We start from the raw sequence: 19,656 nt of genomic DNA on the forward strand, positions 1-19,656 counted from the left end.
AAAGACACCTTTGTTGCTTTGTCACTGAGGAAATTGCAAGGGTTTTAGGAGCTCTGGGCCAAAAATGGGATGAAGACCAAATATGTATTTATTATAAATCACAGTATCAAGGACTTTTGCTTCCCCCCCCCCCCCCCCGCCTTGAGAAAAGCGAGAGTGTTCTATATGAGGCTAGAGGAGTGAACTGTATGGAGACTTTCCTGTCCACCAAAATTCATTCTTCCCTCTCACGTAGCTGCCTGGCTCATGTCATGTCAGCTCGCTACGTAACGCTCCCCAGCCGGCCATTCCTTATGATCATTTAAGACATCACTAAGAGAACATGAGTAAAGAGATATGAGACTACCAGGTGGAGACCTTCAAGAGAGTGGACCTGCCTCTCTTACCCTCCCTTCCCTTGCCCTAAGCCCCAACATCGACACCCTCGTAAGCTAGTTTTAATCTTGCCTTCTGCATGCTCAAACGCGCCAGAACAGAGGTTCCAAAACCTTCTCACAGTTTGTGGCACCCTATATCTAAGCAATCTTTTCACAGTGCTCCCAGGCCAAAAAGAATATCCTAAATAAATTTCATTTAAAAGCAATTGGGTTAAAAAAAAAAAGAAAAACCCTTAAGTACATATGTCCTAATGATCTACTGGTCATTTGAAAAAAATAATACAGAGAGTCAAGAAATATTCTTGTTCTTATATAATCATAATTACTAATGAGATCTGCGTGTCTGTTGAACTTTGTACTTCTCAAATACCACCAACCTCACTTCCTGCTCAACACTGACTTTTGCTCAATACTTGCTTTTAAAAATTACAACTTCTGAAAAACCAGCTTTGCAAAGACATGGCATCACCTAAAGGAATGTAGTGTGAGATCTCATGTTGAAATGGATCTGTGTTATTTGCATTTGGGACTACTTTGCTGCAATAATTAGCATTATTCTAGCTAATACATTGACTAAACTCTTGGATAGCCTTCAAATAAATTTAAGAAAGTGTCCTGACGAATCAGAATGAGACATGGATTTACCTGGCACACTACCTTTTTTTAGGGCTTAACTAAACGTAGGAGCAAGAACATTAAAGAACAACAAATGCTCTCTGGGATGTAACCCTCAGAAGCGTATGGCCAGCCTCCAAATGGCCTCCAGGTACTTTTAGGGCTATAATCCCTGGCTCTTACCAAAATTTAATTCTGGAATGTTCACTAGACAAATCTTGAGGCATGAGTAGGAAATGAATAAATGTAGATGATTTTGAATAGCTTACCCACTAATTCAGTATTTACTAAGCACTATGCATACATTACTGCCGGGTATTAAAATATAAAATTTACACTACCACTGGACATAGAATATATTCTTTGCAAAGTATTCTTAGGAAGAATGAATCCACATTCATTTGACAGATTGGATTCTAATATCTCATTAAGCCAAAATCAAAGGTTCACTGTTCTCAACATTGCTCCCTGAGAATAAATACTAGATTGATATGGTCAGACTTTTTTCTTGTGGACCATATTCATTGTCTATCTTTACTGGGCAGCTCACACTTTTATTAGCCATATGCTATGTTTGGTTACTTTTCAACTATGAAAGTTGAGTCAAAGGAGTTATTCTTTAAATAAACGTAAGTAGGGACCTAGAAATTATAAGAACTGAAAGGGACGTGAGCAAAGTTCTTTCTTGCTTCCCTGCCATATTCCTGGGAGTGTTAGGCCCTCTTTTGTCTCCTCTCTTCCACAAGCTTAAATCACCAGCTGTGATCCAAATATGTCATGCCTGAAAGTTCCATCTTCTACACTTGGGGAACTATGCCCTATCCTTTAAGACTCAAGTCATATATTACCTTTCCAGTAGAGCCTTCCACACTACCTCCCAGAAGGAATGATCCCTCCCCTCCTTTCACGCTGTCCCAGCACTTTATATACATGTGCATGAATTCCTATATATGTACTTCTGCTCTAGTACTTTTGGGATTATATAACCATTTTGGGCTGATGTGTTTATTTGGATGAGGGGTGAGCCAACTTTTTCTGTAAAGGGCCTCTGATGATAAATGTTTTAGGCTGTGTAGGCTATAGGGTCTCTGTAGTAACTGCTCAACTCTGCCATGACCATGGGAAAGTTGCCAGAGACAATAAGCAAATCACTGAGTGTGGCTAAATTTCGGTAAGGCTTTGACTGAAGGCCAAAGGTCAACAGTTCATGACCTCTGATCCAAATTTTCAAGACAGGAAGGCCTATATTGCTTATAAAGTCTCCTAGATCATTTATCTTCATAAAATATGCTAGGTCTTTAACCATTTCCCCCAATTCTGTGAGGACACCTGAGTAACAGGCTCCATTTCTGACTGAGAGGTGGTTTTAGTTGCCCTACGTAACTCACATCCAATACAAGGCAGGTAAGCTACCCGTTCGAGAAACCACGCTCGCGCGAGCTGTGTTTTTGTTGGCCTGTAATGTTGACCCACACGGTGTCTTAGATTTGGATTAGCTGATAATATTTTAAAATAGTTACTGAAAATATTAAAACACTGCTTCCTGACAACTTGGAAGCCATGGCCATACTCCATCTACGTTGCCTATGGTAACAATCAGCTGGATCTGAGTAGCAGCTATCTTTTAAAAGGAACACATAAGGGGCGCCCAGGTGGCTACTTGGTTTAAGTGTCTGACTCTTGATTTTGGCTCAGGTCATGATCTCAGAGTCGTGAGATCGAGCCCCACTTCGGGCTTCGTGCTGAGCGTGGAGCCTGCTTGGGATTCTCTTTCTCGCTCTGCCCCACCCCCTCCTCACACACTCTCTCATTCTCTCTTAAAAAAAGAAAAAGAAAAGGAATACTTGATCCCCAGGTGTTCATAGTCCCCACTACTCGCTCTTGTTCTCCGGCACGGAGTGCGAGTGTCTGCTGCCATTTACCATCTTACATACGCCTTGCCTCTTTCTTTACGTTACCTGTCTGCTTCCTCTGGTCATTTGAGTTTGCAAGCCCAGACACAGGTATTAAAAATTCCTGGATGATTTCAGACCACAGGCCCTCCACTTTTCCTCGTACCCATTTCTGTTTTCTCTTCCTTGCACACCCAAGGTAGACATACCAGTTTTTGTCATGAAATGAATTCTAAAACTGTATGCCTTGAAGCAGAGAGGGACCTAAAATTCTTTCTGCTCTATATTCAAACCACCCCTTCTCCTTTCCTCCAGCCCTGATCCTCCCTTCTCACTGTGCAAATCTCTCATGTTATCTCATTAATCTACTTATCAGATTCTTCTTTAAAAAATGCAAAGACCCATTTATTTTTTAATGATAAAATACAGACACCAGCTAATAAGCATCGAAAGTTCTAGTAGAAAGTGCATCTGGATGTTTATGGTAGCTACTTGCTATACCTGAGTGAATGAGCAGGTCTTCAAATATGAAGAGAGCCCCCTTACTTTTGGCAGGAGAGCGCATGTCCTTGTGACCACTGCCTCACTAGAGGAGATGGGCTGAGTTATACTCAGTTCGTCTAGCTTGCCTCATGTCCTGCAGCCTGCATTTGTGATACCGATGGAACGGTGCACATCGTTCAACTAAGACCTACCTGTAACAAAAGTCAATGTTTACAGAGCACTGTCCATATCCAAGAGTATCCTAAGATCTCTTACATGTATTATTTTGTTTCTTGCTCACAATATACTCACAGAGTATATACTATTATATTTATTTTGCAGCTGAGAAAAATGACACAAAACGTTAGGTAATTTGCCAAGGTCAAGTGGAGGAGCATGGATTAGGACCCAGGAAATGTGATTTCAAAGTATATTCTCCTGATTTCTAACCTCAACAGCCACCTCCCCCTCACACTTACTAGATGTCCTTTTAGCAGAACCAAGACTCTTGTTCAAACAAGTCGAACCGAAGGTGGTGCGAGCAACCGACTAATTCAGCTCTCACACTGAAATCTAATGGCAGTAAGACTACATTCGAGAACTACCCACATTCTTCTTTAGTAACGACAGCAACAAAAATACAGGTTTACTATTCCTAGGCTTCAAGAAGCCAGGATATTGGTAAAAAATTTAATGGATACTTTAAAAATTGCATTATAATTTTTTCAGTCTATACTGGGAATGACCCTGCTCAAAGCTTGATATTCTCTGGATACTCTATTTGCTGAGATTTTTATTTTTATGACCAAAGTGGGCATTTGGTTACAGCTGCTTTAAAATTTTTCTGAAATAAAGATTAAAGTTGTACCTTAAAACAGGGAATTCTGGGACCTCCATTTCCCATCTGTCTGTGTTACAATGGACTCAAAATGACTTTCTGGGGAGGATCTTGGGTTGCCTGGGACTAGTCGTATGGCTCATAGCTAAGCAAAACCAGGTACCCTTCTACTGAGGCATATCTCATTGTTAAACACCCCGACTCTACAGGAGGGTATTAATTCTACCCCCAGCTTGACTAAAAAGCCCATGGCTTAGCACTTCCTGACAAAACAGAGCAGCTGTTCTCCATGTACTTCCCTAAGAATATACCTTAAATTCATTACTGATCCAGTAACGTCTTTCAAAAACTTGGTTGAGAGAAGATATACTTTGGAGAACTCCCCCAAACCTATGTCTGTTCCTCAGAAACAGCCTCTTTCCTGGCTTGACATCCAAAAAAATTATACAAAATGTACATTTACTCTTCTTTTATAAAAGTTCAGGGACCTCACAGACACAAGTGAGAAAAAGATACTCCACATTCCACCCCCAGGATTGATGGCAGATCATCAGAAAGTGACAGTCCGAACCACATAAAGTTGAACCTGATGGAAGTATTCTCTTCTTTCACCAAATTGATTTTCAATTACTTTTGCCGTGGCGGAAGCACTGGTCCATACTGAGGGACTATATAGGAAAGAGCTGATGAAGGTTATCACAGTTTCTGATGAGGATGTTGTTCGTGACATTATATGATGTCTTCTGAGAAAGACTTATTAGAGAAATTTCTCTTTGGTCTCAGTATCAGGCAGAAAGGGGCTTCTCCAAGCAGTGGGTTTCATTTCACTTATGAACACTATGAATCACGTTTGCCCCTTCTCTTGGGCTGAAGTGCTCAGTGTTGAATATGTGTTTCTTCTGTACAAAGAAGTTGGACATCAGTGATGGGCTGGGTCTCCTCCTTTCTACTATCTTTTCTTGTTATACTGAATAGATTGTAGTAATGCATTTTAGCAAATTTTTTTGAATAAAGAAGGGTAGAAATATGCAATTAATTTTTCTTGTTGTTGTTTTCCCTAATGACTAGTTCCAGTAATGATCCAGTTGCTACCACGGGACCCTGAAAGCTAAGCTTGATTCTTTTCCCTCATGCCCACACCACTGATTCTGCTTTAAGTCCATCCACTTATAATTCCACTGCCACTAACCTACCCTGGGAAAATAGCATCTCTCTTCTGCGCCACTCCAGTATCTTAACTGGTCTTATCCCCTTCTTGTCTGGTCCATTGCCCTACACAACTTATTCTCTGAGCTTCAACTATGCTGACAACTCTATCTCGGCTTCCCTTTGTCCTTAGGTTACAGTCTAAATTCCTTAAAAGACCTTTAAAGTCACTAGAAAATCTGAAATGAGCACATTTTCACATAACACATGGAATCGCTCTTCCTCAAAAGTATAATGTTCCCTCCTACCTCTTTTGGACATTTGCACATGCCAGTCCCTTTGCCTGAACACCCTTGTTTCACACTCTTGACTTTTACCTAGTTCACAGTTCTCAATGTAAATGTTCTTATTTTTAGGGGGGGGGTGTTTCATAGGCTCTTAAGCTGGGTTACACATTCCTGTTACACACCTTCAAAAATAGTTGTGATTTGGACCTATTATATATAACTGCAGTTACTAGTTGGAGAGTGCGTTTTCTCTGCTACACTACAGGTCAAGGAGTGTCCTGCATCTGTCTTGTTCACTGCTCTAGGCCCAGGACTTGGCACGTTATAGGCACTCAATAAATATGGGTTGATCGACTGAATGAGATAAATAACCATTAAAACACCAGAAATTGGAAATTAGGCAACACCAGTATAAGATTCCTGGCTAGTATATCTTTAGCGAACCCACAAATGTAGTGAAACAACCTGCAAAGTTGCTCTCATTAAACATAAAAAAATTCATTGCATTTGATTGGTCCTTTTCTATCTTCCAATACTTTCACTTTAAAATAGAGAAGAGGAGAATTCACACAAGCATGTCATTCCTGGGTTGATTGCTTATTCAGTTGCCATAAATCACCCAGGATAATGGAGCAGTAAAAGACAAAATGCATCTTCAGAGATCCTTCTGTTTATCAAAAGATAGTGTTATTTAGACTTAAAGAAAGGCTTTGGTTGTCTGAGAGAAACCAGAGGAGAGAGAAAATTACCAAGTAATATAGAGGTCTCTTTTGGCTGTCAAAGTCACCGGTAACCTCACACTCCCCCTGCACAGTCCATATAAAACCACCTGCTCATAACATCAATAGTTTCTGCCTTTCTGTTAAAATAAGTTGTACTGTTACCTTTTTTGGGCGTGGGGGGCCACATATGACAAAGTCAAGCAATATCCCAGATTTCTATTCTTGGGCTGAAAGTATGTAAGCAGACCCAGCGTTGTCCAGCAGGCACTTGGCTTCTCTTCCTTTACTTCCGGCATTCGTGACTCTTGCTCATTTATCAATTCTAATGAGATGGTCCTGTTTGGTATCTATGAGGATCAGGTTGGTTACAACTTCCATAAAATTCGGACAAAATAATGACTTTTACCTGTGCTCAAACAAACATTTTACTCAAGGATGCATCTAGGGCATTTCAAAACTAGTTAAAATGCTCAGTTACTTGCAAATGGAGAGGGGGCTTCTGGGTTGCTATCCTACTCAACTTCTCAGGTCTGCTGCATCTCGGGCCCTGGGTTCTGTGAGATGCTCTGTGTTCCTCTTCAGTGACTTCTGTTGCTTGCAATCAAGAAAATCCCAACTAATAGATCAAGAAAACTCAATCAATAAGATATCAGATACATGGGGGTCTAAGATACAGGCCCTTAGAGGAAAAAGAATCACTTCTTGAACTTATCTCTGTGGGAGAGAATCCGGACTCTCCTTAAAGAGAAATGATTATCTTCAAAAATGAAAGACGGAAGAATCCCAAGCACAGGTAGAAACACTGACGTCTTCTGCATCTAGACCCAGCACAATTAAGTAACCATCTTTGCACACGTACACACACTCACCAAGGTATTACCTGCCCCTTTCTAAAAACTGAGTTTTACAGACTTCAATGGCCATTCACAGTAAAAGCGCATTTTTTATGTATCACAAAAAAACAAAAATCCTGTGAATTAAATGGTCATACAAGACTTTCTAACCACTTTTTAAAATTTTATTTTATACTCCTCGAAGTGGCTCTTTTCAGATTTAGCACATGTTTGTCGCATATATCATTCTTACCCATAAATGAGGGGAACCTGAGCTGAATGTATTGGTTAAGGTACTCCTAACAAGACTTTGTACTCAAGAGTCTAACACTTCCAAATCACTGTCTTTGATAACCATGCATGCCTGAAAGAGAAGAGCATTTCTTCAAAGAGTGGTTCACTATTGTCTCTAAGCTACCAACCGGTTGGCAGGTTTTCATGCTAGAGCGTTCTTGATCTTAACAGGTGTCAATAATCTAGCCTACCTTCATCAAATGGTCCTTAAATGGCTATCTTAAATGTCAGGAAGTTATGGCTGTCTGGTCATGCAACTAGAAAGAGCAATCACGTTCATGCTTGCAAAGCGTGGCAGTTATGATATGGCTGCTGCCACAACACCGGCGAGATGCCATAAACTATAAGCTGGATCCTGATCTTAGGGATACGAAAATGTGTGTGTGACGTGGAGAGGGGAGTGTATCTTAGAATCAATGAAATACAACATTAGAGACTCACGCCCAGAACAGAAAGTAAAATTCCTTTAAAACAGGCTTGATTATTTTTACCTCTACTAGAACAAGGAAATTTTAACTCAAAGATGCTTTTAGAGCATTTCCAAACTAGTTAAAACTCAGTTATTTGCAAGTAGAGTAGCTCTCTGATAGAATCCACCCAAATTGGTCATTATTCCAGCTGGCCAGTTTGGGCACACGGGTCTTCTTTAGTGAAAGAAATTTCACCACAAGCTGTCCCGATCCAGATGAAGCAGAAGTTTCATGAAAGGTAATACTTTTCACATCTGCCAGCTATCCAGAGATGGGGTGGGTGCTACAGGACAGACTTAAAACACAAGCGACTTAAACACATCATTGCCTACCTCGCCCCCACGCTTCCTTACACATAATGATGATACTAATTGCATGCCTTTAAAACACCCAAGAAAACAAACTAGTTAAGCAGGGGTGTAGATCGAAAGCTATGTTTTTATACACCATCATCCAAACACTTGAACGTTCTGGTTAATTCACAAATGCTTTCATACATAAAATCCAGGAATGATACCAATAATTTCCAGGGAACACAGTCCTGTACCCACATGCTCTCTTCCTTCCAGAGAAGAATGGGCACTGCCCATGCAACCAAGCTTTCTTGTTCTCCACTCAGGGTCCTGCTTGGTGGCCATGACTTGTTGCTGGGGGCCTTTCTGGCCAGAGTTCTACTTATCATCCTTTAATTAAAAAGTCTTTGCTAAATGCATGGTCTACATCCCAGCCGGGTGGCAGACTATATCCGTGAAACTCTGGGTCCGTCTCTAGCGGGGAAGCTTCCAAGGACTTGAAACTAGTACTCGGCGGAGATTACCAGGATTTGAAGAATTAAGGGGCAGCTCAATTATAACCAGGAAGTTGTACAGAAAAGAATAATAACGCAAGTTATTCTCCTTCTACTAAATAAAGTAATTATCTTTTTTTAGCCCCTGCATTTGAAAGATGACTTTATTCTCCAAATAAGAAAACAAACAAGCCAAAAATATTTCCACTGGACGTTTATTGTTAAATTAAGAAAGGATGGTTCTTAGGGTTGTCAAAATAAACACGATATGAAAATTTAGACTTTTAGGAAATTTACAGTGTCGCTGAAATGCATCACAGCAGCAGTAATTTAATTTCCTTATCAGTTTCCCGAGAGAGACCGGGAACAGAATGTGCCCAAGTCCAAGGAGAATTCCTGAAGGGAAGGCAGAAATAAGCTAATTGCAAACGGTGGTACCAGACTGTGTCAGTCCAGATAATGCAAATACAAAGGGGCAAAAGCAAGGAAATTATCAGTGAGAAATGGAAACAAGAAGAAAAAGATCAGAACAAAAATAAATCAAATGACAGATCACTTTGTAACAGGATGTGTTTTAAAATAAATGGCAAGTCAAGACAAAGCCCCATGAAAAAATACTGACTTTTAGTGATGCTGAATTATCAGAATGCCACAGAAATAGGTATTCAGCAGATAAATAGAAAATACCCTAGCATTCAGAAAAAACATTGAGAATATAGCTGAAAAGAACACAGAAGACTTTACAGTCCCTGTAATTTTTATAACATGAGGCTGATAGGACTCTGCATTAAAAAAAGTACATTGGACATTAATTTCCTATGTACCAGGGTTAGAAAAACCATTAGTTTTTAGAAGGAAATGCTACTTTTTAATACCCCATACTACAGAAAGAAAGACTAGTATATAGGGGTGCCTGGGAGGCTCAGCTGGTTAAGTGTCCTACTCTTGATTTCAGCGCAGGTCATGATCTCCGGGTCATGAGACTGAGCCCTGCGTCAGGCTGTGCGCCCCTCGGGGAATCTGCCTGGGATTCTCTCCCCCCATCTTCCTCTGCTCCTCATCCCCACTTTCTCTCTCTCTCTCTCAAAACAAAAACAAAAACAAAACCTAGCACATAATAAAATGTCTCTTTAATTTGTATATTAAATTTAAAGTAAATGTTTAAATTATTTTCTGAGATTTTTGAGAAATTTTGTTACTACTGTAATGTAACAGTTCAAATGGATTCTGTTTTCAAATAGGATACTTACTTGATGCGGATATGAAATTGTAAATCAGTAAATAGATCAATATGTCTTCTAACATCAAAACTTCTCAAACTTTGCAGTGAATACAGATCACCCAGGGATCACATGAATGAGGAATAATTCAGAGGGGTTAAACTGAGGCCCAAGAATCTGCATTTCAACAAACTTCTAGGTTAAAGATGTTGGGGCTGCTGGCCTGTGGACCACGATTTAAGAAGCAAAGCTCACCAGGCGCCCTCTTTGTGGTGTAGTCTTTCACTAGCCATACGGGAACCAAAAGGATGTCCAACTTCCACTCAGAACCATGTCTGGTCTCACTTATCTATTTTGGTTTAAGATCACCTATGTCCAAATAGCAGTGAACTTGTCTAAGGGGCTGCTTTCTCTTTTATTTAAAATCATTATCATAATCAAAACACTGAACAGCTGCCTAATATCTGTGCAGTGGCAAGTTAGGTTATAAATGGAAATACCGACTCCTGCCCCCTCGGAGTTTTTAATCTAACACAAAGGCTTTGGTATTGGTGTGTATGTGATACTGCGAACCAGAGAACCACACCAAAGCAGATACATGTTGCCAAATCACATCCGAATCAAAGGTATAATTTGTTCTTGGAATGAAAGGAAAGAAAATGAATATAAAATCTGGTGGAAAAAGAGATAATTTCACTTAGGAAGCCCAAAGTGCAATGCATATGATTGAGCTGTGAGTTTTCTTTTGGATAATTCCTAGAAAAGGGTGTGGCATGTCAGAAAGGATAGGAAAGCAGTTTGCCAGGCAGCAGGGAAGAGCATTTCCGCACACAAAGCACGCTGTACGTGTCAACAGTATTTTGGTGGTTAAAATAGATATTTACTAATAGTGATCAGGGATATGCAAATCAGAGTCACAATGAGCTATCTCCTGACATCTGTTTAGATGGCTAGTATCAAAAAAATAAAAGCGTTGGCAAGGATATGGAGGAAGGGGAAACCCTGTACACTGCTGGTAAGAGTGTAAATTGGTACAGGCATTATAGAAAACAGTACGGAGATTCTCAAAAACCTAAAAAGAGAACTATTGTGTGATCCAGCAAACTCTCTTCTGGGTATATATGCAAAGGAAATGAAATCAGCACCTCAAAGAGATATCTGCGTTTCCGAGTCCACTGCCATTATTCTCAATAGCCAAGATATGGAAACAACTTGAGTGCCCTTGATGGAGACTAGCAAAAAAACCTGTGTGTGTGTGTGTGTGTGTGTGTGTGTGTGAATGCGCGCACGCGTGCACATGTGCACATAATTACACACATATAATTGCTCAGTTTTTTCAAAACGGGAGATCCTGCCATTTGCAACAACATGGCTGAAACTGGGGAGCATCATGCTAAATGAAATAAGCCAGGCACAGAAAGAAAAATACTGTGTGATCACACTTATAACTGGAATCTAAAACAGTCAAATGCACAGAAGCAGGGAGTAGACTGGTGGTTGCCAGGGGTGGGGAGATGGGGGAAATGGAGGGAGATATTAGAGGGAGGGTACAAAGTTGCCACCACAGAGGATGAACAAGTCTACAGATCAAATGCAGAACATGACGATTATAGTTAATACTGTAATGGATACTGGAAATTTGCTGTGAGATTTCAGGTGCTCTCACAACAACAACAACAAAGAACTATGTGAGAAGACAGTATGTTAATTAGCTTGACTGCAGTAATCACTTCACTAGGTATACGTATATAAAATCATGATGATGTACACCTTAAGCATATGCATTTTTTATTTTAAAAAAGATGGTAGAGAACTTAAGAATAGCAGCTAGTACTTAACAACTAAAATTAAATATAGTTTTAATCCTCAAATATCATTGAAGCATTTCCTAAGATTATGCCATTAACTTTTCCTCCAAAGGCTTTATAAAAATCTCTCAGTAAATGAAATCAAAACAGTATTAAGATTGATCACTTGCATCTGAAAAAACAAGACAGGTTTGTTATGAATTCTAGACTTCCTTGCTGCCATGGCCATACAAGTGTTTAACTGGTATGAACATAATCCTGCCAAGCTTAGGAAAAACTCAAGAGGCTGGAAAAAGAGCCAACATGTTACAAATACCTCCCCATTCCACTGTCTCTTTTCTGTCAAACTCATAAAAATGCACATAATCCGTACGCATTTGTAAAAGCACATTCTATTTATGTCAAAGTAAACTTAAATTTGGAGCTTTATGTGTCTTTCACATAATGCAGCTCATTATTTCCCTGAGAAATGAGGATGAGAGATTTTGATACCTGGGGCAATGCTGAGATTATTCAATTTGAGTTGGGTAATTAAGAACAGATTCTTACTACTAATGCCTGATCAACTTAAACTGTTACAATACAGAAAATACTCCTTCTTCCTGTGATTTTGAAACTTAATATCTTTTAAAATGGGCAAAACCAAGAATTATTTCTCTCCCGGAGCAAAGCATAATTATAGCCATCTAAGGCTGCCGCAACATGACTAAACTAAGCCAATTTATTGGATTATCTTTCCCCTTCACCATGTCAACAGGCACTATATTCTCTCACTGGAAGAGAAAATCTTAATATTTAAAACACAATTTGCTCTTAATTGTGAAGCAGGTGGTGCTTTTAAAATATCTCTAAAAGTTAGCTTTAGGGTAGGAAAAAAAAAAAAAAAGCACTGAAATATCTGATTTTAAGTCCCTGGCTCTTCCACTTACCAACTCAGTGATTTCAAACATCTCAGAAGTTTGGTCTCCTTTGTAAAGTTCCTCAGAGACATGAAGCAAGGACCGAATAAAATAACACATACGAATACCCTCTGAAAACTAAGGATAATGCTATAAATATACTAGTTTTGTGATTTTAGGTCACAACAGGAACAGCAACAGTGAAAACCATCAACTGAGACATGTTGACATATATTTAGCCTAGACATGATAAACTATCAATTTATCAGCACAGTCACCCCTACATCCCACTTTTAGGCGTTTGTTTCTGGGACCAGTCCTGGCATGAATTTCGGAGTCAGTCGGGAGACAGAAACAACACTGAGAGTTTAACAGGATTTAATGTCAAGAATTGTTAACCAGATACTGTAGAACTGCAAATTCTCCAAAAAGGGGAAAAGGGAACAGAAGTATTATATGTAATAATTATAGGAATCAGCTTTCACTCACAGGCTGGAGAAACAAAGGGAAGAGGTTGGAACTGTCACAACTTTAAGCTCAAAGAACGGACCCACACCTCAGAGGAAGAGGACTACGCCTGACAGGTGCTGGTGGCTTTGAAACCTGTTCTGGGAGTTCTGGGAAAGCTACAACAGGAATCAACTGAAGCTACTGGAAGAAACTGGTGCTTCCTGGGTGAAGAGCACGGCTGAGGGAGGGCTCGAAGGAAAGGAAGCAAACCAGGTGAAGAGTCATATCCCAGATTCTCCCGTTGGTGTATGGCAATACAGGGGTAAAATACGGTCTGGGTGATGCAACGCCCAGGATTTTTGCTTCTATCTGTTTCCATATAAAGATTAATTCTGTATGGAGTTGCTACCTGGAAACTGGCAGAGAATATCTGAATTAGAAGATGCAGACATACTGATGACATGGTGAAGCTAATTTTAAGGGATGCCAGTTTTAGCAAAGTTTAAAAGTAAACTTAATTGTAAAAAAAAAAAATTAACCTTAGCTCATATGTAGTTTTAATTTTAAAACCTTGTACAATTTGAACATAGTAAAAATGGCAGAGAAGAAAAATGGCTTCATAATTATTAAAATGAAAGTCACAATAGGTATACACAGAAACAAAAACAAAACATTGTAGCAGAGACTGACATCCATCAAAACCATTCTCCTCCTCTTCCCCGGCCCTGAATGAGACTACACTACCAAGGTTCTCTTGCAGTCAGGCCTGGCCACGTGACTGAGTCCCAGCCAGTAGAACTGTGAGTGGGAGTGGTAAGCGCTACTTCCTGATCTGGCCCGGAAAACCTCATGTCCTCTTTCTCTGGGTGGATTCAAAAAAACATCTGGACTTTAGAAGACAGAAGAGACTCAAGTCGAGGACGTCTGGAGAGGTGAATCGTCTTGTGGAGGATAACTGGTGACCTCCACCCCTATCCTGGGCTTTTCTGTATTTGAGAAATAAACATCTATTATGACTGAGCCATTTCATGTCTGAGTGTATTATTGCCACTGCTTAATGTACCCTTAACTGATATACATGTGATTTTTAATAATTATATTAGGAAGACTAAAAAATCATAACAGCTATTATTTATTAAGCTTTAAAATGTTAGGAACTGTGTAGTGTTAGGTCTCAGCATATTACATGTCTTTATAAAAATACCTTGCCAGACCTTCATTCAGAATGTCTCTATACTTTGAACATGGCACAAATGAGCCTCGTTTGATTCTCTTACAGTTCAAATTAGACTAGAGGAAGAAAACTAGAGAACAAAGAGAAAAATTTATCTGGGGGCGCCTGGTGGCTCAGTCGGTTAAGTGTCTGCCTTCTGCTCAGGTCATGATCCCAAGGTCTTGGGATCCAGCCCCCCTTTGGGCTCTTTGCTCAGTGGGGAGCCTGCTGCTCCCTCTTCCTCTGTCTACCCCTCTGCCTACTCGTGCTTGCTCCCTCTCTGTCGAATAAATATTAAAAAAAAAAAGGATTTATCTGTAAGATAAATAAGATCACCGATAGAAACAAAAATGGACAGCTGATAGCTTGGTGGCAAAGCAAGAGGCGGAAGGAACAGAGAAGCCATAGAAGAGAGAATGCAATGTGGGGCGATTTGGTGTAGGGCTATAGCTCCACCGACCCTCAGAGTTTTCATCGCAGTTAGAATTGCTCCTTTCAACAGTTGGTGTTTATAAAGATGGCTAAGTGACCAAAAAGTCATGTTTCCTAAGTTCTGTTTAAGAAAGTAGGAAAGTGTTACAATATGCCTGTGAATATTTTTCACCTGACATGGTCAACATTAAAAAAAAAAAAAAAGAAAGAAAGAAAAGGAAAAAAAGAAAATCCTGCTGCCTAAAGGCTGTGTTTTAGTTAGCTGGAAAATTATACAGAACAGCACAATTTTAAATGGCAGTACACGACCTTGCATTTGTTTCTCTAAGAAACCGCCCTTTCGCATCACGACTGTAAATCCTGAAGGAAACTCAGATGGGGTTTAGATGTGACAAGCTGCAGAATATCAGGAACAGTCTCCAATTTTTTAATGCAGTCCCATTTTATGGGAAACCGACCACCTCTTCTGCTGATGTGAATCGCAGGAGCTCATTCTCTCCAGTCGTGGTCTACGTTCCCGTTCCCTGTTTTCCGGTTATCTTCCCACTGCTGTCAAGCCGGGGCACACACTGTAAACTGTGTAAGTGATCTCTGCAGCTTTCCTGCTGGGATTAGTAATAGCCATACCACCAAATATTACTGTGCAATCGACCTGGGGCTTGCATTTAGATTACATTTGATTTCTATACTCGGGAAATGTATGCTTTAATTTTCCTATTATGTTAAAACTGATAATGCATTAAAAAAGAAGGTATCTGTTCACGATACTGACTTTATAAAGTGGCTATGATTTGCTTTATAATAGCAAAGCTTGTATCACCAAATGTGCATTTATGATTTTGACCAGCCAATCTACGGGAGGAGACAGAAAAGACTGACAAGTCAAAACACCAGAACGGGAAACAATCCCAATGGCGGGGCAGATAATAGAAGGTGCTTCAGCCTACGTCCTCGAGAAATTTCAGGAGAGCGCAAATCTGGCGAGCGCAGTCTTCCAATCTCTCCCTCCAAATGTACTGAGGCCTATAAATGGCCGAATCCATTATGCACAAGATAAAGGCAAAGAAGGAACCAAGACGGTTATGTCAGAAGCAGTGTGGTCTTACTTGGTGAAACCTATGACTGATAACCTTTGTGGTACCACAAATCTTTGGTTCGCTTTGGTTTTCTGTCTTTTGCACATGTATGCACTAAACAGCTGTCACTTCTTTTTATACCTGTTATGAATTTTTTAAAAGTGCTATCAAAGCACTTGTTTTACTATCTTTTTACTGTCTTTATTTTTTTTTTCTTTTACAGTAGGTCTCAGAGAAGCCTGGACGCACATCCTAAAGCTCATTAGGAGAGGAATAACGTCCGGCGTGTGCAGACTCTCTGTGGGGACTCGGGATATTTGTATGTGGTATAAACTGTAGGGAGCCAAAATAAAAATTCTCCAACACTGAAAATAATGTAATTATGAAAGTGTTTTACCTTCCGCATAAAAATGCTAGAAGTAGAATGATTATTCATTAAGAATTTTTAAGTATTTTACCATATTATTCAATTATACACACCTAAGGGAAAGTACACAGAGTCTAAGCGTACAGCTCAATGAATTTTCACCCCTCCCAGGACCGTCAATTCGGAGTAAGAAATAGAACAAGTCCGACAAACAGAAGCTCCCTTTACAGTCATTACCTCCACTCCAGCAGGGAAACTACTCCGGAACTTGGAACACTGGGGATTCATTTTGCATATGTGTACCTACACGCCGGAATCAGTTTGTCCTTTTAGAACCATGAACTTCATCCATATTGTCATATGCAGCTGTACTTTGTGTATTCTCATTGACGTTTATCATCTTCCACTGTGGCCAACATACCCCAGTTTACTCGACCACTCGAATATTAATGGGCCTTTGTGTATTTTCCAGTTTCGAGCTATTAGGAATAGTATTAGTATGAGTTTTGTGTCCGTGTGTTTTGGAGAACACATGCTAGTGCTTTTTACTAGGTTTATCCTTCCCTAGAGAATCAAAAGGGCATTAGATGTGTGCACATTCGGGTTTAGTAAATGCTGAGAGTTTTCCAAGGTGGTTGTACCAATTTATATTCCCACCACTGATGGATGAGAGTTCTGGTTGCTCCATATCCTCAACAAAAACTTGGTATTATCTGTGGCTTTTATTTTAGCTGTTCAGGTAGGTGTGTGGTATAATCACACTATGATTTTAATTTGCAAAATTTCCCTGCTGACTTATACTATTAAACAGAACTTGTTTAATACTAAACAAAAATGACTTTTCGATATATTTTTAAATAGATGCACACTTTATAGAATCCTGAGACAGTAAAGGATCTCAAAGATGACCCAGTCCACGGATATCAAATGTATGGCACATTTGTCCCCATAAACTTCCATATTACCCCCTCCCGTACCGCTGGAATATAGCAATAATTCACTGACCTGGATTCAGCTTTGGAAACCTTCCAGATACAAATCATTACACAGTCATTTTCAAGCAAACAAGATAAACTCACAAGAGGGATCTTATTGACCAGATAAAGTTTATCAGAAGCAGAAAAGCAGAACTAGTAGAAAAAAACCAAAGTGGTCTGCTCCAGGTTTAAATTTCAGATCTACCACTCACCATGGCAGAAAAGATTTCTCTTTATGACACTGCTTTATCAGGTTGGTATGACTTGTTTTATCCTAGCAAAGTTCAATTCATTGAACTGAGTGATCCTGGCAAGTTACTTCATCCCTAGAAAGCGGTATTGTGAGGATTAACTAAAAACAGATTTGTCCTGTTTTCAGTTCTCATGATCCTTCCCCTTGTTCAAGGACAGGTTTCTCCTGAGCACAAATCTTTCCTGATTTCTGTGACTCTGCCTGCTGTTGAATTAGTATCCTTCTAAACAGCCTGCTGAAGATAGCAGGAATTCAGGCAATGGCCCTGAGTCGCTGAGGTCTTTCCTGATTTTTGCCTAAATCAAGACCTGTACTTTTGGGTCATTTCATCGGTAACTATGGAAAAGGAGGCAGGAAGATTCAGTGCTGGAATTACCAGAAGGAGCAGGTCATCTTCCGTGACACTGGCGATGGTGCCCATCACATCTGAGGCTTTGTAGAGTTCTCATTTACTCACCCCGTCTTGGCAGAGGTCCTCACACGGCTTCATTAGCGACAGTGAGATCAGCCACTGGCCCACGGCGCACAGGCGCTCCTGCCTTTGAAGGAAACTAGGAAAAGAAGGGAAAAGGATCAGACCCACCGGCAGAGCTCCTTTTTGCCACCTTTGCGTGGTTTCAGCATCCTTGGCCTGCCCTCAGAGGCAGGTAGAGAATTCCACCTCTGTGCTGGCCACTCGTCCCACTCAGCCTCCTTCCTTCTCTGTGAAGTGGTTGTTTACACGAGCTCACAGTATCTTGATGGCAATGCTGAAATCCAAAGAGCTCTGAACCCCCAAATTTCTTTTTTGTCACTGATTTGAAGGCACAGTCTTACCTGATTCAAATTTATTTCATGGTAAATGCCTTTCCTAATTTGATGTGAGCTATTTATTATCTTCACTTGGCCCACTTTGTGGGGAGATTTATACAGTTTGAGGTGGAAGGGCTGCTGGGTTCGCTTACAGTGTGCTGGCCCAGACTGGGTTGGGAGTGGTCCCGAGTCAAGCATGGCATCTACACACAGCACCTTCCGAAATCTGAAAAATTTGGAATTTTGAAATAACTCAGACCCCAAGAGTGTTGGATAAAAAACCATAGACACATCCAAGCTCCTAAGAGATCTCGCTTTCAAACTATATGCTCTGTTGAGTGTTTACCCTTTTATTTGAATTATTTTAAAGAGAAGAAAATCAAAATAAGAAGACACAGGCTTTCACCTAATAGAGCTGTCAAAAAATAAAAATTTGAAACCAGAGTGGAAGAGGATGTGAGGGAGCAGAGGCCCTTATACATTATTGGTGGGCATGTATATTGGCAACAACTTTTTGAGAGGCGATTTGCGGTTTTCTTGGAGAATTTAAATTGCATATATACTTTGACCCTGCAATTCTACTGCAAAGTAGAAAGAGTCGAAAGAGTATGTCAGAAGTGGGCCATATTGACTATTATATAACAATATTAAAAAAAGATTTATCAGTAAGAGACTGGTTAAATAAATTTTGTTGTAACTATATAAAATGATACAACGCTGTCTTCAAAGAAACGGAAATGAGGTAGACCTGAATGTAATGGTATGGAAAGGTCGCCAAAATAAATCTGTAAGTGAAACAAGCAATTTGTAGAGTAATAAATATATAAAAAAACACATGTATATGATCTTTCCAATTTCTAAGGATATACTTATATTCTAGATAAGCCAATTTTTCCCTTACACATATTTTTATGGAAAACGACAGGTGGTAATGATGAAAACGAGGGAATGAGGCTTTCGCCCTTCATTATATATGTTTTTAACTTTCTTCTTTGCCATGTGCATATGCTGCCCTTACTGGTTCTCTGAAAGCTTGTGGAATTCTCAAAGGCCCAGATACAGTGCAGGTCACCAAGCATCTTTCCTGAGACTGCAAGTGCCATGAAACGAAGTCTCCAGCCACCAAGGACTCCCATCACCTTCCAGTTAAACTTGACCTCCACTGACCCTTCGATACAGACCACAGACCTACAGTAATAAGAATCTCCATCGATGACATCATGGAGTTTCAGAGATGACCTTCTGCCAAATAAATCCAATAATCACCTGCACCTGCCCCTTAAATGTGCCTTATATAAAGCATGTTAACTACACTGTTGCTTTTCTGACCCAATAGCATGATCTGTGCCTCAGCTCTGGGTGTGCTACTAAGAGCCAAGAAGAGGCTGTGATTAGCTGGACCTCAACCTGAGTGCACTGATCCAA

The 19,656-nt window shown here is 40.0% G+C and overlaps 1 protein-coding gene across 1 annotated transcript in view; it reads right to left on the reverse strand.

The window, feature by feature from the left end:
- The window catches only part of RARB (retinoic acid receptor beta), a 443,932-nt gene extending 425,957 nt beyond the window's left edge, over window positions 1–17,975 (reverse strand). Inside the window, exon 1 of the mRNA XM_087870159.1 lies at window positions 17,897–17,975. The gene's annotated coding sequence lies outside the window, so the exon portion shown is untranslated. The remainder of the gene's footprint in view (window positions 1–17,896) is intronic.
- Window positions 17,976–19,656: the final 1,681 nt, after the last annotated feature.

The sequence above is a fragment of the Ursus americanus genome, chromosome 20, assembly GCF_024610735.1.
Source record: "Ursus americanus isolate L20-20 chromosome 20, mUrsAme1.1.p, whole genome shotgun sequence".
Classification (NCBI taxonomy): Eukaryota; Metazoa; Chordata; class Mammalia; order Carnivora; family Ursidae; genus Ursus; species Ursus americanus.